The 21690-nt window shown below is 46.9% G+C and overlaps 1 protein-coding gene across 1 annotated transcript in view; it reads right to left on the reverse strand.

Annotated features, from left to right (window-relative positions):
- B3GAT1 (beta-1,3-glucuronyltransferase 1) overlaps window positions 1-10484 on the reverse strand; it is a 340153-nt gene extending 329669 nt beyond the window's left edge. The window contains exon 1 of the mRNA XM_078683872.1: window positions 10385-10484. The gene's annotated coding sequence lies outside the window, so the exon portion shown is untranslated. The remainder of the gene's footprint in view (window positions 1-10384) is intronic.
- Window positions 10485-21690: the final 11206 nt, after the last annotated feature.

Raw genomic sequence — 21690 nt, forward strand, 5'->3', positions numbered from 1 at the left:
CTGTAACGGGCTGTGCCTTTTAACGAACAACATACACTACTGTAGAGGAGAGCACCCATGAAGTTACAATATACAGTACTGTGAAGGGTTGATGTAGTTTCCACATACGGTCCAAATGAGTTATTATGGGCAATAGTGTAGCATAGAGAGGTCTGGGCACTTGAGTCTATTCTACTGTAGCATGGAGGGTCTTAGAGTATATTAGAGTATACCTACACTACTGCAGAGGGGAGGGCCCATGGAATTACCATGTGTAATTAGTGAAGTGTAGAGGGATCCTGCTGTTACCATCTATACTACTGTAACCTGGAGATCATGGAGTTAACGCCTGCAGTACTGTAAAGGAGAGAACCCATGGAGTTACCATGTGCAATCCTGTGGGGTCCAAAAATCAGTGCTTTAAATCATACAGTGTAGTAAGTGGGGTGGTTCATCAAGTTACCACGTACAGTTCTGAAGATGGGAGTATTGATTGACTTATCACTTACAATATGATAGCAGGAAGGGTTCATAGAGTTGTCATGGAGGTTCATTGCGTTACTGCATGAAGTACGGAAGAGGGAAGTGGTTGAGGATGTCCCACATACAGTACTGTAGTGTGGAGGGTTGCTAAAGTTACAATATACAGATTTGTAGGTGGGAGTATCCATTGACCCACAGCTTGAAATATAGTAGAAGGAAGGGTTCATAGAATTATCCCCTATGGTGCGGTAGATGGTTCATGGAGGTACTGCATACATTACTTTAGAGGGGTGGGTTTTAGGAGTTGTCACTCATGGGACTGAAGAAAGGGACATCCAGGCCTTTCTACCTCACTTCAATGGAAGCAGGTACTGGAATCCGCTCCTAGGCGTATTTTTGGGGACCAGCACTTACTTTCCTCAATAGACTTTGATCCAGAGCAGGGTGAGAAAACACAAATGAGGGAATGCAGGAGGAAGAAAAAGACAGTAAAATTGTGTCAAAAGGAGAAAGCAGAGATGAATAAGCACTACTAAGAGTGACATAAAGAGCAGTGGCAGCTCCTCCGCTATGGCGGAGGAGCGTCGGCTCACTGCTTTTAAGCTGTGCGTACATAGTAGAAACATAAAATAATAATAACTTTGTGTTATTATCATTTAATGCTTTGAGCTGGTTTGTGGGCAGGCAGAGCTGCTCTGCTCTCGGAGCAGGGGAGGAGTGGTATGCCCACTCTTAAGTGAGCAATGACTGTTTGGTCGGCCCTCTCGGACCGCCCAAACCAGTCTTGCCCATTCCTCAAAACCAATAACAATGCTGCATTGTAGCGTTGTGATTGTTCAGGGGCGCTTGGGTGCTTACCAATCAAATCGCTGCATTACAGTGTTGTGATTGGTCAGTGGGGGCTGCTGTGCTTCCTGTTCCACGAGGAGAGCAGGAGCAGAGACACGGGACCCAGCAGCAAGGTATGTTTTTTTATTTTAATTTTATATTGGACACTCCCGCAAAACACTCCCTCCCCCGTAACCCACCCCCTCAAGCTCTGCTGGCCATCAATGATAAAGAGGCAGGGATGTTTGGTGGTGGATTATAGAGCCATCGTAGCCATTGTGTTTGGCACAGCAAAATTAAATATTGCCTGTCTCTCAAGCATCTGATCAAAACTTTGGGCCCTTGCACTCATCCTTTTACAAATTAAGTACTTATGGTGACCATCTCAAAGACACTGCCCTTCCACTGCTGCTGCCATGGTCGTTTGCCAGGCTTGCACTGGAAATAAATCACTAGTCTGCAAAGTCCTCTGCTCAATCAAAGCCATTGCCATCTTGCAAAATAGCAATTTGCATCATAGGTACCTGCTAGATAACGCATATTCCTTTACTCAATCCCTCCCGCCCCCTCCAATATATAACACTATGGGAGAAGTTATGCCCCTCTGTTTTAAAAGGATGAACGCTCATGGATCTTATGTGGGTGGACAGGGAGGGTGGTGGGGGAGACATTATAGTGGTGGGTATCCTATGATGAAAATTGGTGCATGGGAGCACAGTCTGGGTGGACACGGGGACAGTTGATGGGATGTGTAACTGTGTGTGTCTGGTCCTGGGTGATGATTCCTTAGACATCTTCTGTTGGATACAGGAAAGTATATAAGACACTGTGACTTTGAGCCTGAGAGGAGCTGTGCATCTGCCTGCAAAGCAAGGAGACACATCTGGCCTTTTCCTGGGACGCTAGAAGGGTGGGGGCTGGATTTGTTACTTGGGCGATTTTGTAACAGTGCTGCATTATCGTCCCACAGTAAAAAAATATCGGCAGGCCAGCATAATCCACTCAGCACTCACTTTCGTTTACAGACCCCCTGTGTTTTGAAATATGTTATGGTTTAAAAGTACCTGCTGCAAAGTTCCTTGCACACCCAGCTGTTTTCAGCAATAATAAAAGTGTCAAGATATCTCTGGTGATTAATCTTCCTACTGGAGAGCCTCAGAGTTTTGCCTAGTGGAAGTTTTGCCTCCTCTGAGGTAGCACTGAGGATAGATATTCGTGCTGCAAAGAACAAGTACCACCCAGATCACAGAACTGCATTAGATGTGCATAGCTCAGTGGGTTACTGCTTTTGTCACAGAGACCCTTTTGTTACTGTGCAGTTCACAAGTTACAATTGTAATCTAGCACAGTGAGCTATGAACTGCCATCGAAAAGATGCATGCAAACAACATGGTATTAGTTAGAAAGATATGTGTTTCCCTCAGTCTTTCATTGTCCTAATATTGCTAAAAATAGGTTTGTTTGACTATGAATAAAAAACAATCTTATAAATACAGCCAACCCTAACCACTTTATCTTTTGCAACCAGAATTTGTGCTTCTCCAGACCAAGCACTGTTAACCAAATGCCTACATGTTGTAGTCCCCTTTGTTTTATGCAACATTTTCTATACCCTGATCACACGTGTATTATTCCATTGTCTGTGGTTGTGTGTTATGTACAGTGCTCTGATACCCTACACTGGTGTGAGAGGCACTGTAAAACAAATGAAATACATGTAAGAGAGGATCTACGGAGACATGAGGGGCACTGTTTGAGAATGATAGTGGGGGGATCATTGAGGGGCCCCAATAAAGATTGTTGTATCCATGTGCGCTATAAGGTCATCATTTGCAATGCGATAAAAGTGAATTATATTGAATAATATAATTAAAATCGTGTTGTATCATGCTCCATTTTTGCCATTTTTCCCCACATTTTCTTGGGGGGGAGAGCCCCCACAAACCCCTTTGTAGTGGTCTGGCTCACTCGCTGCACTCGCTCACTATACAATATACGGGAAGACATAGCTTGGCAGTTCGGGCTGGACTGTTCCCATGAGGCACAGGGTCAAGACTGATTTGCATATGGCCATGTCTGAACTGGGGTGGCTTGGTGAGCAAAATAACGATGGATTAAACCCAGATCTGTGACTGGGGGTGAATGTTTTGCCATTGTGCAACATTCCGTCCATCATCTTGTGTGTTTTGCTATACAATATACGGGGGCTGGTCTAACAAAGTTTGCCATGACTGCTTTGGGTTCCTCGTCTGGCCCTGTTGAATAGCTTCAGAGGCGCTCAGTGTTGGAGGGCACATTTTCTTCATGGATACCTAACTGAACCACACGTCGTGCTCCTGGGGGACATGATGAACCTACAAGCTGTTGGCTGGAGAGCAAAGTGGGGCAAGTAGTTGTTGAATGGCTAGCTCTAAGCATCAGTGCACAGAAACCAACTACTGGTGGCGACCAGGATCTGAAAGGTGAGGAAGATGCAACTCCTGGCTTCAGACCCAGCTTGTCCTCTGTTGACTGCAAGGATCCACAAATCATTTCTGATTGAGGATGCTGATGTATGCAGATCTTAGATGGGGGACTCTGCCTTCCTCACTGGGAGCCGCAATAATGACTTTTAGGGACACCCTCTTTCTATCTGCTGCTTTACAGGGTTTTTTCTGATCTGTGAACAAAAATATTTGTCGTGCCTTTATGAATCGGACACACATGTTAAAATAAGCCAAGAGGAGTGTGCGTAAAATGCGGAAAACTACCACAAACTAAAGGAACTGACTGATTCCCAATCTCACCAAGGGGATGTCCCTGTTTCGTGTCCGGGTTTAGCTCAAATCCACTTTCCAAACCTGTGTGTGGGGGGGGGGGGAGGGTGAATGAATGATTGACTGAATTAAACTCAGACCGGTGTGTTGACTGGTGGTGAGGGTGGCTTGGGAGATGAACAAGCAGAAAGAGATTGTTAATGTTATCTAGAGAAGATAGGAAACAGGAGTGTGCAGAGGGGAAAATGTTGTAGACAGCTGTGTAGACCGAGAGCAAATGTTTGTGGCATAAGTTTCAGGGCCCTACCCAAAGATGGCAGGTCTCAGAGGGCATCAGGTGGCAGTGTTGGGGTTTGTGGGTGAAGTCCGGAGGGCAGACGTGCTAGAAAAACAGGGGTCCTGGTGGCAAGGGTCACAAATGGGTAGACAGGCGATGGGGAATGCAGTGGAAGGAGGGCTAGAGCTTCGAGCTTTCACAAGCTTCATGCACAGACGCTGGACTGTAGTGCCTTTTCCCACATGCCATATATAACTAATTTGGCTTTCACTAGCCCTTCAGTGAATGACACCTGAAGCGAAGACAAATGAAAACATTTAAGATCCACTGATTTTCAGTGGGAATTCTGCAGCTCTGTTGCCCTCTGTCCTTCCATTAATACACCTTCTCATCTGCTAGATTACTAGTGGTGGTGCACAAAATGAAGCAAAACCAAAGGGGATGATGGACGAAGTGTTGAACATTGCAAGCACTGACCCCCAGTCCACTGATCTGGGTTTAATCCATCATCATTCTTTAGCTCACTCCGCCACCCCAGTTCAGACATGGCCATATGCAAATCAGTCTGACCCAGTGCCTCATGGGAATAGTCCAGCCCGAAATGCCAAGCCATGTCTTCCCCTGGACCGGAAACAAGCATCCCACCCCCCAAGTAGAAGGTAATGAGGGACTCCCTCGCACTCCAGACTCTTGTATCTCTCAGACATACAGTGCCTTTGGGCTGAACTGGTCCCTTTGCCCCACAGGGGCTGCATGGACCTCCGTTAAGTCCCCGTAACCACCCTGCAAGCTCTCTGGATGGTCTCATGCCCCTCAGTTTTGGCCCTCAAAGCCTTCTTAGCTCCATTAGCATCTGTTGGCCTTGCATATATCCCGTCCTTCACCTGCCAGCTTAACTTGGTGCCACCACCCCCGGATCTTCCCGTCCTGTGTGGCTTCCAGCCGCTCCCTTTCGGGCCTTTACATGGATGGCGTTCTCAGTCTGCCTCACACACTCGCAGGAGCCAAAAACCCTCACCTTAGTTCAAATGGGTCCCACGGCTCATCAACCTCACTAAAAGCGATGGGTGTAATGCTGGCGAAGACTAGAGGCGGGTGAGCCTGAAAGTGAATAGGGAGAGCCGCGCCTATGGTCTGGGTTAGCTCTAAGAGCCTGTGCACGAGCCGAGCCATAAAAATGTTTGCCACATAAATCATGCAACATACATCAGGTAAACCTTGGATAAGACTTGTGGGAGTGTGTCACTTTATTACGTGGATTATAGCAGTGCTTTGAGTGACAATTATTAGAAGTGGGTTTTAAAGATTAAGGGGTTTATTTACAAGTCCCTTGCGCAGCCACTGCATCATTTCTTTTTTGATGCAGCATTGACGCAATCCGTGCGCCACACTGCGCCATATCTACAAACGGATGCGTTGGGTCCAATGTATAATGTATGCAGGGGAGACGTTTCTACGCAAAAAAAAGCCACTTGGAAGTGGCTCAGTGAAATTTACATTTCACTGCACCACTCTTTGACTTAACTATGTCAAAGTATTACGCCTGCTCAGACCTGGCGTATGGATTTACGCAGGGCTTTTACAATGGGACTTGCCAACATGTTTTGACGCATTGCTGGATTTGCGTCAGTTTTACGACCAACTCCAGCAATGTGCCGCTTTTTGCACCAAAAGATGTCCGAATTTTTGAAGCATCTGTTAAATCCTTTCGCCATGGAGCTCTGTATTGTAAATACCGCACAGCCATGGTGTTGCAAGGACATTTAGCACTGGTGCAAGGAAACTGAAGTATCGAAGTTGACTCGTCAGTTTCTTGTACCTGAGGCCCTAACATAGGAACACCCCCTTCTGCCCTGACAAGGATGCCATTAGTAATTAGTGAACCATGAGAGGCAAGTAAGGTGTCGTGCATTCTATATTTTGCCTGGGTTATTATAAATGGTGCAACATCGTAGTCTATTAAACCATGTATAAGTGAATGTTTTGTATATAGCGCGCACACAGCTGATATGTTGCAGGTAAATAGCTGGGATCACAAAGTTCATGGGGCCTCATTTATGAGAAGTGACGTATCGCTGCGTGAAAGCAGCGATGCGTCACTTCTCAGTGCGCACTCCTTGCGTCATGATTGATGCGTCATATTTATAATATGACGCATCATGTCGCAAGTAGTTACAGATACGTCAGTATTTCTGACGTATCTGTAGGCGCAAAAGTGACGCATTGCTGGAGTGTGTCACAAAAGTGACGCAACTCCAGCAATGTATCCTTTCACATGGGGCAAGCCCCATTTGAAAGTGCCTGCATCAGCCTTACGCCTGCTGTGAGGCAGGCGTTAGAAATTGACGCATTTGTGTCCTAGAAGTGGCGCAGTGAAATCTCATAGATTTCACTGCGTCACTTCCATGACCCTTTCTTGCGTCAATATGCCCCCCTCGCATACATTATACCTGGCGCAGGTATTATGTGGCGCAGGGGTTTACAAAGTGACGCATCTACCTAGATGCGTCACTTTGTAAATATGGTGCAACAAGGCGTATTTGTTTCGCCACCGGTGCGTCACAAAGGCGTAAAAGTGACGCACAGCCCCATAAATGAGGCCCATGAAGCGTAGGAGCTGGGACTGATCACCTTTTCCCTGGTTCTGCATTGTGCAATTCAGCCACTAGATGGGTATCCCTTTCCCAGTTTGCTTCAAAGATTAGAGGTTCGTGTTTGATTCTTTGAGAATCTAAACAAGTACTATCTTTAAATAAATGTTTTGTATTACATATTAAATCAAGTTAGCAAAAGTAGCCTTTGTGGAAAAAAATGTAGTTAAGGGAAGGCTGGTTTGCTATAATGATGTCACCAGCTTCAAAGAGCCCAGTTTAGGAGCAGGTCAACACTTCAGCAGAGGCAGTCACAATTTCACGAGTGGGAGGTCCAACAGCAGACACATCCGCCCATCTCTAAAAGTGCAGGCTGTGGCAGAACTCTCTGTGAAATCTTTTTGCATTTTGTATTTATTTACCCCCTGGGGGAAGGGGCTGTGTGCAGACGGGCTCTACTGCGCTTCGCTGTCTCCTCTGTGTGTGATGGCTGGCGCTTCTGCCGCAGAAGGGCAGGGGAGAGAAGCAAATGAGACAAGTAAGGGCAGCGGGAGGCAGAAGCCACATGAAATCTCGGCTCGCTTTGGGCTCGAGGCCCCAAGAGGACCTTGAGCTGAGCCAGAGCCAGGCCTCGGGCGCGACCCTTCAGTGGCTTGTCCCCTCCAGCAAATAGTCTAGCCACTTGCAATCCCTCCAGGTAGCATTCCAATCCATCGTTTTTTGCCCAACGTGCACCACAGTCATATGCAAATCAGCCCTGGTCCTGCTCTAATGGGAGCCCCTGGGCCTCAGTCAGATGCCTCAGGCCCTAGGGCTGGTCTAACCTGACAGCGGCCCCCACTGGCCGCGAGCTCCCACTTGTTTCCTCGCTGGGCCCGAGAGGGACAGCAGAGGCCAGGGAGCAGCGGTGTTTTAATACATTGCATTAAATGGAAATATTCGATCATAACTACGCAGCACGTCCGCTTGTCTTCAGGGTACGAGTCGAGGCGTTGCATTCATACCACTACATGTCCAGCCCTAATATGATTATCACCACCCATGCAAACACCCCCACCAACCCAACAAAAAATAATAATAATCCGCCCCTTACTGTCCCCAACTAGACAAAAACAGACGTAAATCACTCCCAGTCGTAAAGGCGCCAATAGTCACGGTGCATCAGCAAGGCGCGGGGGTAGGTGAGGAGACACGAAACGGCGGGCGGGGGGTATGAGGGGAGGACGAGGTGCACCAATGAAGGGCGAGGGTGAAGTGGAATGATCTGTGGAGGAAGGGGGTGGCAGGGAATATTCAGAGTGCGCGAAAGAAGGAAGAAGCGAGGCGAGGGGATAAAGAGAAAAGAGAGGAAGGGAAACAAGAAAAAGTGAAAAGGGATCGTTAAGAGGGGAGAGGGTGGAAGGAGACACGGGTAGAAAGAGGGAATATGGAGCTACACGTGAATGAGAGAATGAAAGACGTGGGGACTGGTTGAAAGAGAGAAAGACGTGGCAGACACGTCGAATGAGGGGTGCGGGAGAGGCAGGTGAGTACGTGTGGGGGGGGAGAGAAAATGAAGAGGTGTTTATGGAAAGAGGGAAAGGGCGCAGCGTGAGGTGCTGCGAGAATGAGGGACAGAAGAAAATAAGAGGCTGGAAGAGAGATTAAAAGGGAGACACGAGAAAGGGAACACAAATAACGCAGTGGCAAGTATCAGGAAGGGAGTTTAAGAAAGGAAGAGACGGGCCAACGTGATAAAATGGACGACATATTGTAGAAAGGATCTAGTAGAGGGAGAACGATGGTCCTGGGAGAGAGAAAGGAAGGAGAGATTACCAGGAGCCGGCCAGATTAGAGCAATAAAACGGACAGTGGGAATATTTAGACTAATAAAGGGTCGAATGGATGGGTCGAAGAGACAACAGCGACTTCAAGAGGAGGAAAAAGTGGAAAAAGAAAGAGAGGGCTGAGGCAGGAAGAGGCGAGCAGAGTGCTAGCTTTCAGTGCACAGCTGATGCAGTGACACTCGGATTACAGCTATTATTACTACGTCACTTGGGGCTGGGGGGGGGGCAAATAACCCACGACTACATTAAGGCCCATAGCACTCTGGATACGAAACAGCAGGGAAGGTGGCGATAGGGGGGGGGGGGGGGGGAAGACATGGGAACCAAGAAGGGTGGGCGAATGGGATAAGAAATGGCGTGAAGGAGGGAACGAAAGAAGCGTGCACCAGGTGGAAAGTGAGAGAGAGAGAGAGAAAGATAATTTAAGATTAGGGAAGCAGAGACACTGTGGGGGGAAAGAAACGAGGCCTTAAGAAGGGGCTGCTGAGTCAAGTGCTGGAATAAAAGAGGAAACGCACCGGGCTGAGGGGTGCGAAGGAGAGACTAGCAAAGACAGAGAGAGGGGTAGGAAGGAAGAGCGAGGGACCCTGACATTTATAGGACTAGAAGCTCGGGGATAGAGGGGTCCACTGAGGCTACAAAGAGCAGAGGCATGCCGACAAGAATGACATACACTGGCCGGCAGAGTGACTAACGAGAGCACAAGCAGTGACCGGTGAAGTGAAGGGTGTGGGGCGTCGGAAAACCTCGAGGAGAAGTTATCCAGAGAGGCGGGGGTAGAGACCTGCGTCAGACATCCACAGATAGGGGGCATGCAGACAGTAGTGAGAGGTCAGACTTCCACGACAATAGGGCACGCAGGCCGTGGTGAGGGGTCAGACACCCACGGGAGAGGGCATGCACAGAGAGGTGCGAGGTCAGACACCCACGGGGAGAGGGCTTGCACAGTGATGAGGGGTCAGACACCCACGGGGAGAGGGCATGCACAGAGAGGTGAGGGGTCAGACACCCACGGGGAGAGAGCATGCACAGAGTGGTGAGGGGTCAGACACCCACGGGGAGAGGGCATCCACTGGGTGGTGCGGGGTCGGACACCCACGGAGAGAGAGGGCACAGACAGTGTTGAGAGGAGTCATACCCCACTGGGGTGTGCAGGCAGTGGAAAGTGGAAAGAATAACAGGGTGAGATATAACAGCGACCCACCAATACAGACCTCGGTGCCCAGAGACCCTTGGGAGGCGGGTATGCCACGCAGTAATCAGCTGTGAGAGAAGGGCACATGGATGAGACATGGGAGGAGAGAGCATTCATACAGCGTGACATGGTCAGACATCCACGAGAAGAGGGGATGCAGGCAAGCGAGATGGGAGCGGACGGCATGGGAAGGGGCATGCCGGCAGTGGCGAGGGTGGCAGAGCTGTAGGCAAGAGGGGCCGGGTGTACCCATCATGAGTAGTGGTGGCATCAGAGAGGGCTCTGCGAGGAGGGTATGCAGAAAATAGTGGGGGTTAAAGGGCACACACATAGGAGTGAGGACGAGGAGGTCGACGTGTACATACACACACACACACACAGTGGTAGCTGGGGAGGAGCCTCCAGACAAAGAGGGTCACGCAGGAGGGACGGGGTGAGGGGTCGGTTACCTTCTCCCCGGAGCCCTGCTGCTCTTGCGGTCGCACCTGACGCCGAGCCGCTCTACCCATCGAGGCGGCTCCTCCTGGAGCCCGGGCGCGGGTCACTCCCTCCTTGGCCCCGGCTCCTCGCCAGCTCCGGTGCCTGCGATCCTCAGCCCCAGACTCCCCGCTCCTCAGCGCCCGTCCATCAGACTTCAGCCCAAATCTCCTCTGCCAGCTCCTGCCGCCTTCAGACCCCGGTGCCCCCAGTCCCGGCTCCGCAGCACCGGTGCACGACGGAGATCCTCGGCACGCCGCTCCCCTCCTCGGATCCTCTCCTCTGGCACAGTCCGAGGCCGGGTGCACCTGTCGCGGCCCCCTCGCCCCTCCGCGCAGGGCCGCGCTCCAGGACCTGGGAGAGCGGCTCCGCCGTTCACACCCCCGGGCGGTCCAGGGCGGGCGTCTGCAGGCAGTGGAAGCCCCAGAGCCGGGCAGCGATGCACGGAGCAGGAGCCCCCTCGGAGGAGCAGACGGGCCTACAGCCACCCCCGCCGACGAGGATGAATCCAGCCGACCCCCTCTCAGTGGTGGAGGGGAGAGGGAGCGGGTCGAGAGCTAGGGAAGAGAGGGATGGCAGGATGAGAGAGACGAGTCCAGAGAGAGAAAAGCGAGCGCTGGAGGGTGGTGGGAGGGGGTCAGAGATGAGCGAGTTAGAGTGAGTGTGGGAGAAAGTGAGAGATGCAAGGAGGTAAGATTGGAGTGCAGGAACTTGAGGCAAGTGACGAGAAAGAGAGGGATAAAGTGGCGATGGAACGGAAACAAAGAGGCGTGAGAATTATTGAGAGGCGGAGAGAGCAAGACGGAGGGCAAATAAAGAGGGAAGGACCGCATTCAAAATGGAGAGAGAGAGGCAGAGGCAGATCACCCCATCTGATGGCACAACCTCAGAGACAGGTGCTCACCCCTTCGAGAGCAGAGCGAGCGCCGGGAGCACCAAAGCCCACCCACCCTCGGCGTGCACAGGCAGAGCCTCGGAAGCACCCGCCGCCCCCACCGAGGGAACAGAGACCGCGAGGCAGCACAGGCGCCCTCACTGCGAATGGACGCTACCAATCGGCTAGAGGGGGGCTGTCTCCCCCACAATACCGTCTGGAGGACTCCCACGCTCGGCGGCTTCCCCTGCTGCGCCAGTTGGTATGGTCTTGATAGCCTGATCTCCAGAACGGGAGCGAGGGGGCTAGTGGTGCATTGAGCTAAGGGGGTTCACTAACATTTTGTGGTAGGTGCTGGAGTGATGTAAATAAAGCGTACATGGGTGTATGTGCAATCCTAGGCTCAAGCGCCAATGGAGGGGGCATGATGGAATCTCCCCTCAGTGGGCACGAAGGGCTTTTTCGAGGACTTTCACCCTCGCCACTGTAGGGAGCACTGACGAGGACTGTCTCCCCACCAGGAACGTGCCCAGAAGACCTGTAGATATGAGAGGATGGCCTTTCACGGGCTGAGGTCATTCTTATGAATGGGTAGCCAACAGGTGAAACTTAGTCACTGATCTCTAAAAAGACTGCTGTGTTCCGGGGGACAGAAAGAACCCCACAAATCTCCAAATCTAAGTCATAAGTTGGTAGTTTTATTCAAAGTTGTTTGAGCAAGGGGCCTCAATATGTCTTGCCCGGGGCACCCGAAAATGCTTAAGATGACACTGTATGACTCTGGTGATAACAAGGTAGCTCAGAATCAGTATCCTGATCCCAATGGCAAGCATGTCAAACAGAAGGAACTTCCGCCCCTTCGGTGGATTAACCAACCAAGCTCCATGATCAGTATATCATTGCATAATAGCGACTGCCTGACCAACCATTGTTTGTTGCACACACTTAGTAGGGAAGCAGCCCTCAAGGCGCACTATGGAGGAGTTGGTGTCCAGTATTTCAGCTCCCTGTCAATCCACATGTATTTTGGCTCAACCCGTACACCCCAAACACACAGTCCTGTGATTGAAACCCTTATTATTGGGTTCTAATCCTTACATCTTGCCTGGCAGAAAGCTCTGCCGAAATACCTGCACTCCGACGAGTAACTGATGTCAAGTATATGTATATTGTCGAAACAAACAAACACCAGAATTTTGAGAACTGGCAAAATGCAAGCTTTGTCTTAAAGGGACAGGTTTGCTCAGCTCTGCTTCCAGGAGACATGCTTCTGCCTGTGATGCTGCATCAAGAACGGGGTGTTCACGGGTGGCACCATCCGAGGCAGCGGCGCCCACCCTGCAGGTGCCCAGCAACGAGTGAAACATCCCCTTAGCTTCCCAGGTCTTCTCCTGGAGACTTCAACTTCACACCCTATAATTTGAGAGGAGGAGGATCCAGTGGTTAGTTAGGCCTATCTCAGAATTTGGCATTAGCAGTTCAAGCCTCTAGGCACCTCGCCAGTTTCAATTTCCATATTTATCATTAGGTGTCGTTTGCTGGGCTGGACTAGGAACCCAAAGCAGCCGTGGCACATTTTGTCTGAACAGCCCCAGTATGTTGCATAGTGAGTGAGTGAGCCTGACCACTACAAGGGGATTAGGAGGCTTTCCCCCAAAGAAAATTTGCCAAAAAAAGGTGCATTTTACAACCTATTTTTCATTATATATTCTATTTTATCCGTTTTTACATCATAGCAAATTATGACCTTAGAGTGCACCAGTATACATGAATCTTTATTGGGGCTCTTCAATGTTTCCCTCACTATCACCCTCCAACAGTGCCACTCATCTTGCCATAGCCCCTCTCACATGTTTTTCATTTATTTCATAGCACCTGTAATACCAGTGTAGGGCACCAGAGCATTTTACATTGCACACACATACAGAAACATTGAATCATACATGTGTAAATCAGTGTACAGAAAATGTTACATAAGACAAAGGGCACTACAACGTGTAGGATTCACGTGAAATCCATAGTGGTAGGTATTTTTAAAGAGTCCTTGGTCTGGGGCAGCACAAACTCAAGAATGAAAGTGTAACACAGTGATTCAGGTTGACGTTTTGAATACAAATTTATTTCTTACCAACCAAACCCTTTTTAGCAATATTAGGTCAATACAAGAGTGGGGAAAAACTTTCTAACCTAGATTACGATTGTAAATTATGAACTGCAAAATAACAAAATGATCTCTGTGACAAAAGCACAAAGCTTTGCACTTAAAATACTGCTCTGTGATCTGCATCGTTTAAGCTCTTTGCAGCAGGCATATTAACCCTCTGTGCTAACTTAGATGAGTCAAAACTGCCATTGGAAAAATCTCAAATCGCTCTCCAGCAGGTACGATCATCACCAGAGTTATCTTTGCACTTTTATTGTTGCCTGAAAACTGTTTAATATACAAGGAACACTGCAGTTCTTTTAAAACTGCTGCCCTGCTACAAAAGCATCCCCCAGTAACAAAAGCGGTCCCCACCCTACCAGCCTCCCGGGGAAACGCGTGATGCCCGGTACAGCCAGTCCTGCCTTGGTCTTTCAATTCTTGGTGTAAGCCTTCGTGACGCCACCAGTTCAGAATTTTCAGTTCTCCCGGAGGGCTTCTCTTTGGATCTTATTATCTGCTCTCTTCTGGTTCAGTGGGCAGGCATCCAGGCTTTCAGTGTGCCTTGGCGTTAGCTTCAACAGGTTGGAAAGCAGAGTGATACCGACCAATTTTCCTGTTGAATTCGGACTATTAGATCTTTGTCTGCATTTTGGTGGGGAGGCTGGCTAATCTGGCTCCCCAATTTATCCATGTTGATCAAAAAGGTTTTATCCCTGGGAGGCAAATTCATGAACTGACCCAGCAATTAATTGGTAGCATAGATCTGGCTACTTCAAGGTCGGTACCCTTGGTGGTAGTTACATTGGATGCCACCAAGGCTTTATGCTGTATTTGTTGGATCTTCTTATGGGAAGTATTAGAGGCTATGAGGTTAGGTCCACGCTTTATAACAACACTAAAAGCTTTATATGATCGTACAACAGCTAGGATTCTTCTTAATGGTTCTCTCACTAAAAGTTTCTCAATTTTTAGGGGAACGCGGCAGGGTTCCCCATTTCACCATTATTGATCGATATTTATATCAAACCATTCACCCAGATGTTGTGTCGGGATAATCAGGTAATTGCTTTAAGTTCAGGTACATATAAAAAATGTTTGCATTATATGCAGATTGTAATCTTTACGGCAGATCCGGTTCTAACTATTCCCAGGGTAGAAGTCTTAGTGAAAGAGTTTGGGGCACTATCCGGTTGTTCGGTAAACAACGCGAAAACCGGGATATTGTGTTGGAATGTCTCAGACTGGAGGGGAGATGTTCAGAGTGAGACTAGATATCTTGGAATCAGTATCATCAACTCATTAGAAGGAATTCCCCAGCTTAATTTAGAGAGGATAGCAAAAGAAATGGACAAATCACTCGCCAGGTGGAAGAATCTCCCCCTGTCATTGTACGGGAGAGTAAAAATTTAATTAAAATGGTGTCATTACCTAAAATCACATATCTTTTCAACTGCATCCCTCTGGCGTTTCCCAAAGATATGATTGATAAGCTACATAGGAAATTAGTTAGTTTTGTTTTGGGCATCTAAGGGATCTAGGCTCGCCACGAAGAAACTGAGGCGCAAGTTGGAGAAACGCGGGTTGGCTCGCCCTGATTTAAGACTATATTGTATGGCCTTCCAGTTCAAAAACTGTAGAATCCTTGTAGGCAAACCAGTGCCCTTGGTATGGGGTGGTTTGTTGGAGGAAATGGTAAAGGAGTGAGGCTCTAAAGGGTTTCTTTACAAGTTTTGAGCAAGGAAATTCTTTAAAAAAGTTAGATTGAAGACGTTGAAGGCAGCACTTACTCTTTGGTTAGTGGTAAGAAAGACACTTGGAATAGGCTATTTTTCTGATTTTTCACCAATCTGGGATTCACCAGGTATGCCAGAGTGCCTTCAAGATCAGTTAAGTATCCCATTAAGGAGGGTGGGAATTGAAATGTGGTGGGATCTCCTAATGATGCAGTGTGTGGCGTCATGGAAAATCCTGGTGGCAAAAACAGGTGATTCGCTCTCAAGATTCAAATACCTGCAGTTACTATCTTGGGTGGAGGCTAATGTACGGGAGATTGGTGGAGCGTGGGAATTTGAATCAAAACTACAGAATGAGGCCCCTAGAAAAAAAGGAAGTCGACGATTGGTATTGGACTCTGTTGCTCTCAGAAGATAAGAAGCTAAAACCCCCATATTAGATCTGGGAAGGAGCAATTCAGATTTCAGAACCTCAGAGAACTTGGCAACTTTCAATAAAACTAGTTTATAAGGTGGTTAAATCAGCTAACCTGAAAATAAACCACTTCTTCACAATTAACAGGCTTTACTGGACCCCTCAGAAACTCGCAAAATTTGTATTAGCTCCAACTCCAAGATGTTATAGATGCAGTATGCTAAGCGCCGACGATCTACATATGTTTTTTGAATGCCCCAAATTACAGGAGCATTGGCATACGGTTGAGAAAGTAATCAATGATATTTTGCAGGCCAATATAAAAATGAGTTTAACATTGATACTGATAGGGCTGGAAGACCAGCCTACTCAGCCCCTCTCAGCAAATAGGCGGGATCTACTTTTCTATATGAGCCTCCTTGCCAGGAGAGAGATCTGTAAGAGACAGACAGACCTCAGGGTTTTGACTGGCTCCAAGCGATTAAAACTATTTGCAAAATGGACACAGGTATTGAGGGTGGCCCACGCAGTAGGATCTGGGACCAATATTTGATCTTGTGCGGAATAGTAAGAACTTAATGGTGTTGTCCTGTGATTACACCTGCGTGAAACCAGTAACCAGGTAACTGGATGGGCTGGATCGTCGCAGGGCTGGATGTTTAATTGCAAATTGCCTGAGGCGGAACAGGTCGGGTACCAGGCTTGACTTTGCAAACACTGGTGACATGAGGACAAAAAAAGCTTCAACAGGTTGCACTTTCAGTGACTACGATATTAAAGGTATTCTCCTTGTCTCTTTCTCGCTTGAAATCTTGTGCTAAAGTTTGAGATCTACCTTGGACACTTTCTGTTCCGCTGGCCTGCTTTGAATCGATGGATCTGGTGGTATGATAGAGGCACGCATGGCTAAACCACGCATGCGTCTACCAAGCAGCCCAAACTACGACCGTGTCTTAACCATGCAATTTCGTGGTTAAGGCATGAATGGTACTACGGCGATTAATGCTTGCACTCATATAAAAGTATTGCAATCTGACTAAGATGAGCCCTAACTTGAACGTGTCAGCATGCACGTATGTAAATATGGCAGCATGGTGGAGAATTAATAAGGCTGATATTAGAAACATATTGAAACTTGCCTGATAAGTATCTGTGGATACTCTGGTACCAAAGTATTTTAGGTTGCAAGCTATCTCCTAAATGCCAGTATTTTAGTGCTCCCTCCCTGTTGAAAAGTGTCAGTGCTGTCTGCTAAGCGCTTCGAAGCCTGGCCAAGAAGAGCAGACGTTTGCCTGTTAAACCCCGAACAAATATTGCAGCTGTTGCTCTGACGGTGGCCGCCTTTCCTCTAAAAGCAATGCTTGTTTTATAATGAAGTCTGCTGGCCCAATCCATTAGTATTGGAGATATTCATTCTAAGTAGTTCACTGATCTCTTCAAAATCCCTTGGTTATAATGGAGGGATGGTTGCAGGCCGGTTTAACAAGTTTCACATTTTTGATCCAACTGTGCTGTATAGTGCTGCTGTAGTACTGTGTGACATGAAGGCGCTTTTATTATCTTTGCTATCTCAGTTTTGTGTAGTGTGAACTTGGGCCAAGGACAATACTGTGAATTGCATGATGCATTACAATTTTCCAGGCACTGGAAGGTTAAGTGATTTCCCAATAATCACAGGGTATTCTTGCCGCTAAGCCACAACTTCTCTTACATAGGGAGCAAAGCACTCCAGCATTTTGAAGGTTTCCCCTTCTAAAACTATTCAGACGGCTGCTGGCTACAGACAAGGTCGCAGGTTTGAATCTCAACAAATCCACATCAATCTTTCATCTTTGCGTAGCTTATAGCTACACCTTTTATTAGGATGGGTCTGTTCACTGCATTGTTTATTTCTACAAATATTTTGGTGGTGTTTAAATGCTTTGCACGTGTTCCTTTGTGTAAGCCTTGCTTCTCACAGCCATAGCTACCCAGGTTTAAGCTAGAAGGTTTAACTAATGAAACTTACTGTTCCTAAAGGGGCTGGTAAGTGTATTACATGGTGAGGTCTCACATCCACAGCATATAAAACACCCAATTTCCTTACATTGGCCGTTAGAATTACATCTATCAATGATTCCTGAAGCACTTGAAACAAATAGTATGTTTGATAAAATTACTGTCAAAATATCAACACGTCAAACGACGCATGCTTGCAAAATAAAGCTATCGGATAATTCTGAATCAAATATTAAACAATATATTCATGTAAGTTGAATTATTAACCTGTAATAAAACAATTAAACCCCTCATTCCCCTTCCCTGCCCTGTCCCTCCTCTCCCCAGCCTTCTCCTCTCCTCGATCCTCCACAAAGAACTACAGAAGACATTCTGGCATAATGCTGTGTTAACCAGTTCTCCTTTATTCACGCCCCAAAGTTGTCTTCATGCACAGCTAGCGTCCCAAGAACGATACCATCATCCTGTATCAGAATCATAAATGGTTTCTTGGACAATGAGCCTTCACCAAATCTGGAATTAGTTGGCAGTATGAATGAAAGACATACTTCTGAATGAGTGGAGCATTTGGAAAATCACAGTGTTGCCCCTTTCCTCCCACAAACTGCACTGTGTCGAGGAGATACTTTCAATTCAATTAGTAGTTTAGTAGAAATAGCTACCCAGAAAAGTCATGGTCTCGAGCACACAGAAAGGTGTGGTGATATGACTCCCTTAGAAGTCCCAGCCACTTTATCTGGAATGGCGTGAATGGGAATGTTGCGGCCAAGATTTTCTTCAAGGACATTTCCTGGAATGATACATTCATCAAATTTTCACTGTTTACTATAACACCAAATCTGCAGCACACATTATGTACCATAAGCAAGATGAATACTTGCAGAGATGCAGGAAAGTTGCTCAGGTTGAACATAACAATGCTAAGACTATGTATGATCTGGTTGACTTGTAGCTGTTGGCCAGTTTCACTCTTGAGTTGAAGTTAACTACAAAATATACCTTTAAGCTTCCCAGAATAAAGCAAGCTCTTACTCTTTTCTTCCACATGGAAGCTGCAACAAGAGCTAATCCAGTTGGCTCTTCATTCCACACAGCACCACCTTCAACAGGAAACATTTTAAAGGTTTGCAAAGCCAAAGCCTGTCTCTAACAAATTTGTTTTGTGGTGGTCACACAAGAAACATTTGCTATTTAGAATGCGCGTCTTGACATTTCTAAACGAAATACCTTTCTTACGGAAAAAGGTGGTACATAATATGGTAGGCAGATATTTTGGATAACATAAACCATAGTTGTGAGTGAGGCTTTGAGTAAAGATGCAGTTTGTGATGAACTGATGAAAGACCTGATAGAACAAAGAAGGTCCTCATTACAAGTTGGACGGGAGTGTGTGCCGTATTTTCGACACGTGGGAAATACCTTGAATCCGGTGTGAGGTGTCTACATTGCGTGATGAATTCCCTCTTTTCTAGTTTTTGACACACAGAGTTTCACATATCTTACCTTTTTTTCAGGCCTTTCTTCCGAATACATTTCATTAGTTTTGTCCTGCCGGAATTTATCTTGGGAAAACTCGTAGTTTATCATATAACTCAGAATTATTATCCCCATGGAAACTTTTGTTAGGACAGGGAATTAAATGTAGCTCTTAACTTGTAATGAGCGATATAGACAAGTATTAGGATGTAGTTACACGATTGTCCTGTTTACGTTTTTAGTTGTGAGTGCGTTATTGGTAGTTCTTCCATTCTGAAGAAGTAGAATGGGAGGTGGGTGGAGAGGAGTAAGGAACGTTGAGAACCTCAGTTTTGGAACATTTCCGGATAAGAAACCTGAGGGCCATCCATGACGAATAGCATTGAAGCAGTCAGAGAGGCTTGATTGGAGGTAAGGTGTGAGTAAAAAAGACAAGTAGATTTGTGTGTTATTGGTGTAATGGTGGCAGGAGAAGCTCTGCTCAGGATCCAAGCAAACAATAGCCGAAGGTAAGCTGCTAAAGCAAGCGCCTTCCTGCTGCTAGGCATCTGTCTTCTCCCTTCTGTCAGACATAAAGTAGTTTACTTTCCCCCTGCACTGGTGGCCATTTGTTGTGTTCTGCTGGCCTCCTTGTGGTCCCTCCTAGTGGTTCTGGTGTGTGCCACAGTCCCTCAGGGACACACATTCAGGTATTTACATTTTCTCCCGATCAAAGAGCCTTCTGTGGTCAGCCACTGTCCCTGTGTGGTCCGCTTGCTCTTTCTCCTGTCATACTTTCTCGTGAGGGACCACAGATAGCCCTCGTTTTCCTGCTTTTCTTCCTGAAATATAGCTGCTTGAGCCTTAGGGCAGGAGCAAGAAGCCTCTTGACTGAGGGCTGCTATAGTCGGGGCCACCTCTGCCCGACCCATGGCATCATGACCCTCACGCTCCTCTTTCCTGAGATGAGGTGTTAAAGCAGAGACATGATCATCGGTCCTTCGTAGGTCTCACAAGACAAAGGATAATACTCAAGAAATTGCCGGCAGCAGTTATTGTTCTCTTGGTTCCACTTTGGAGGTATGTCTACACCCAAAGTAATCGTTCTATATCCTCCAGTAGAATGCCTTTAAAACTTTATCAGTAAGTTGTCGTGCTTCAGTTATTGAATATAGACATGTTTTGGCCTTTAAATACTGGCCTCATGAAGACTATAACAAGGTCAAGAGTCCATAAATGTTGTATAGTACAAATGGGAGGTAAATCCCATTCATCAGAAAAGGAGCGTCATTATCGGTCTGCTGGGTTGTCGGGGCCACAGGCAGGACACCTCCCTGCTCCTAGATTAGATCACAGGGGAGCACCAGCTGATCACTGCAAAACATTTTTTGTGTCTCCGTAGTTCCATCCTACGTAACAACCCCACCACCTGTCCAACAGAAGGACCTCACTCAGGACATGCGCAAGTCTTTTAGTTCCTATCAGTGGTTGTGTGTGGTACATGACTTGCTCCACAGCTTGATTAAAGTAGATTTGAGCTTATTATGTTGCAATGCTGGAAGACGTGTATATATGTACCTTTAGTGAATTGCAATTGACTTACCCTGAATTCTTGTTCCTATTTGCATGTCCTCTCTATGTACTTCCTTAGTTTTCCATTTGCGCCTCTAGCTTTGTAGTATATAGTTACAATTTACCAGCCTGTACCACTTTCCACTTCCAAATTTACACCCAAAGCATAACAATTGGTTTGCATTGTTCTAAGCACTATTGGCAGAATACTCATAACATAGTAGATAGGACTGGCATAGCAGTAAATCCACTCCCTTATCTTTAGAAATTGCATTTATGGGTACATAAAGTAGTGCTACATGAGTACTGCAACACACATTCATACGTGCCTTTTTGGATTGCCCATGAGGTAGCGGCAGAGCAGAAAAGGATTGAGATGAAATGAGAGAGCTTGGGCAGGGCTGATGATTTCAAAGGGATCACAGAAACCGACAAGGAGGGATGAGTGATCTTTATAAAGCTAATGAGGAGGAGAAGCTGAACAAAGAAAATAGTGAGTGAGAATTTGTAAGACATTGTAATAGTATTTGGGGACTAGGTGACTACACACCAAGGAATAATCAAAACCCTCGAAGTCACTTACTCAACTTGAGCTCACACCTTGGCAGCCATAGCACAGAGCAGACAGGCTTATATTAGGGAAATGTGTAAATATATTTATGTAGTACCAAAACAATAATAAAGTTAAAATGCAAAACAGTAAAAATCCCAACTTTAATTATACAAATACAGTAAAATGTAATAATCAAAATACCACCAAAATGACAAAAATTCAATAAACCGGGGAAATTGATTTTTAAAGTTTTATGTAGGAATAGTGGCAAGCATCACAAAGTGCCATTGATAGTCAATGGTTGTGGTAGAGCGGCACTTAGGTACAATTTGAGGCGAATTGCGATGGCGCACAGGTCAGACACACCAACCAGGTTCGTCCTGGCCAAAGATTTTGCCTTCTGACTAAATCATTTAAGTACAAATCTACCAATGGAGCACACTTCTAAATCCGGGAGGACATCTTGGGAGGCACTTAGAGACTCACAGAGTGACAAGCAGAGGCCAACAGCAGAGTCCAGTCCAGGTCCAGT

This window comes from Lissotriton helveticus, chromosome 3_1 (assembly GCF_964261635.1).
Source record: "Lissotriton helveticus chromosome 3_1, aLisHel1.1, whole genome shotgun sequence".
Lineage (NCBI taxonomy): Eukaryota > Metazoa > Chordata > Amphibia > Caudata > Salamandridae > Lissotriton > Lissotriton helveticus.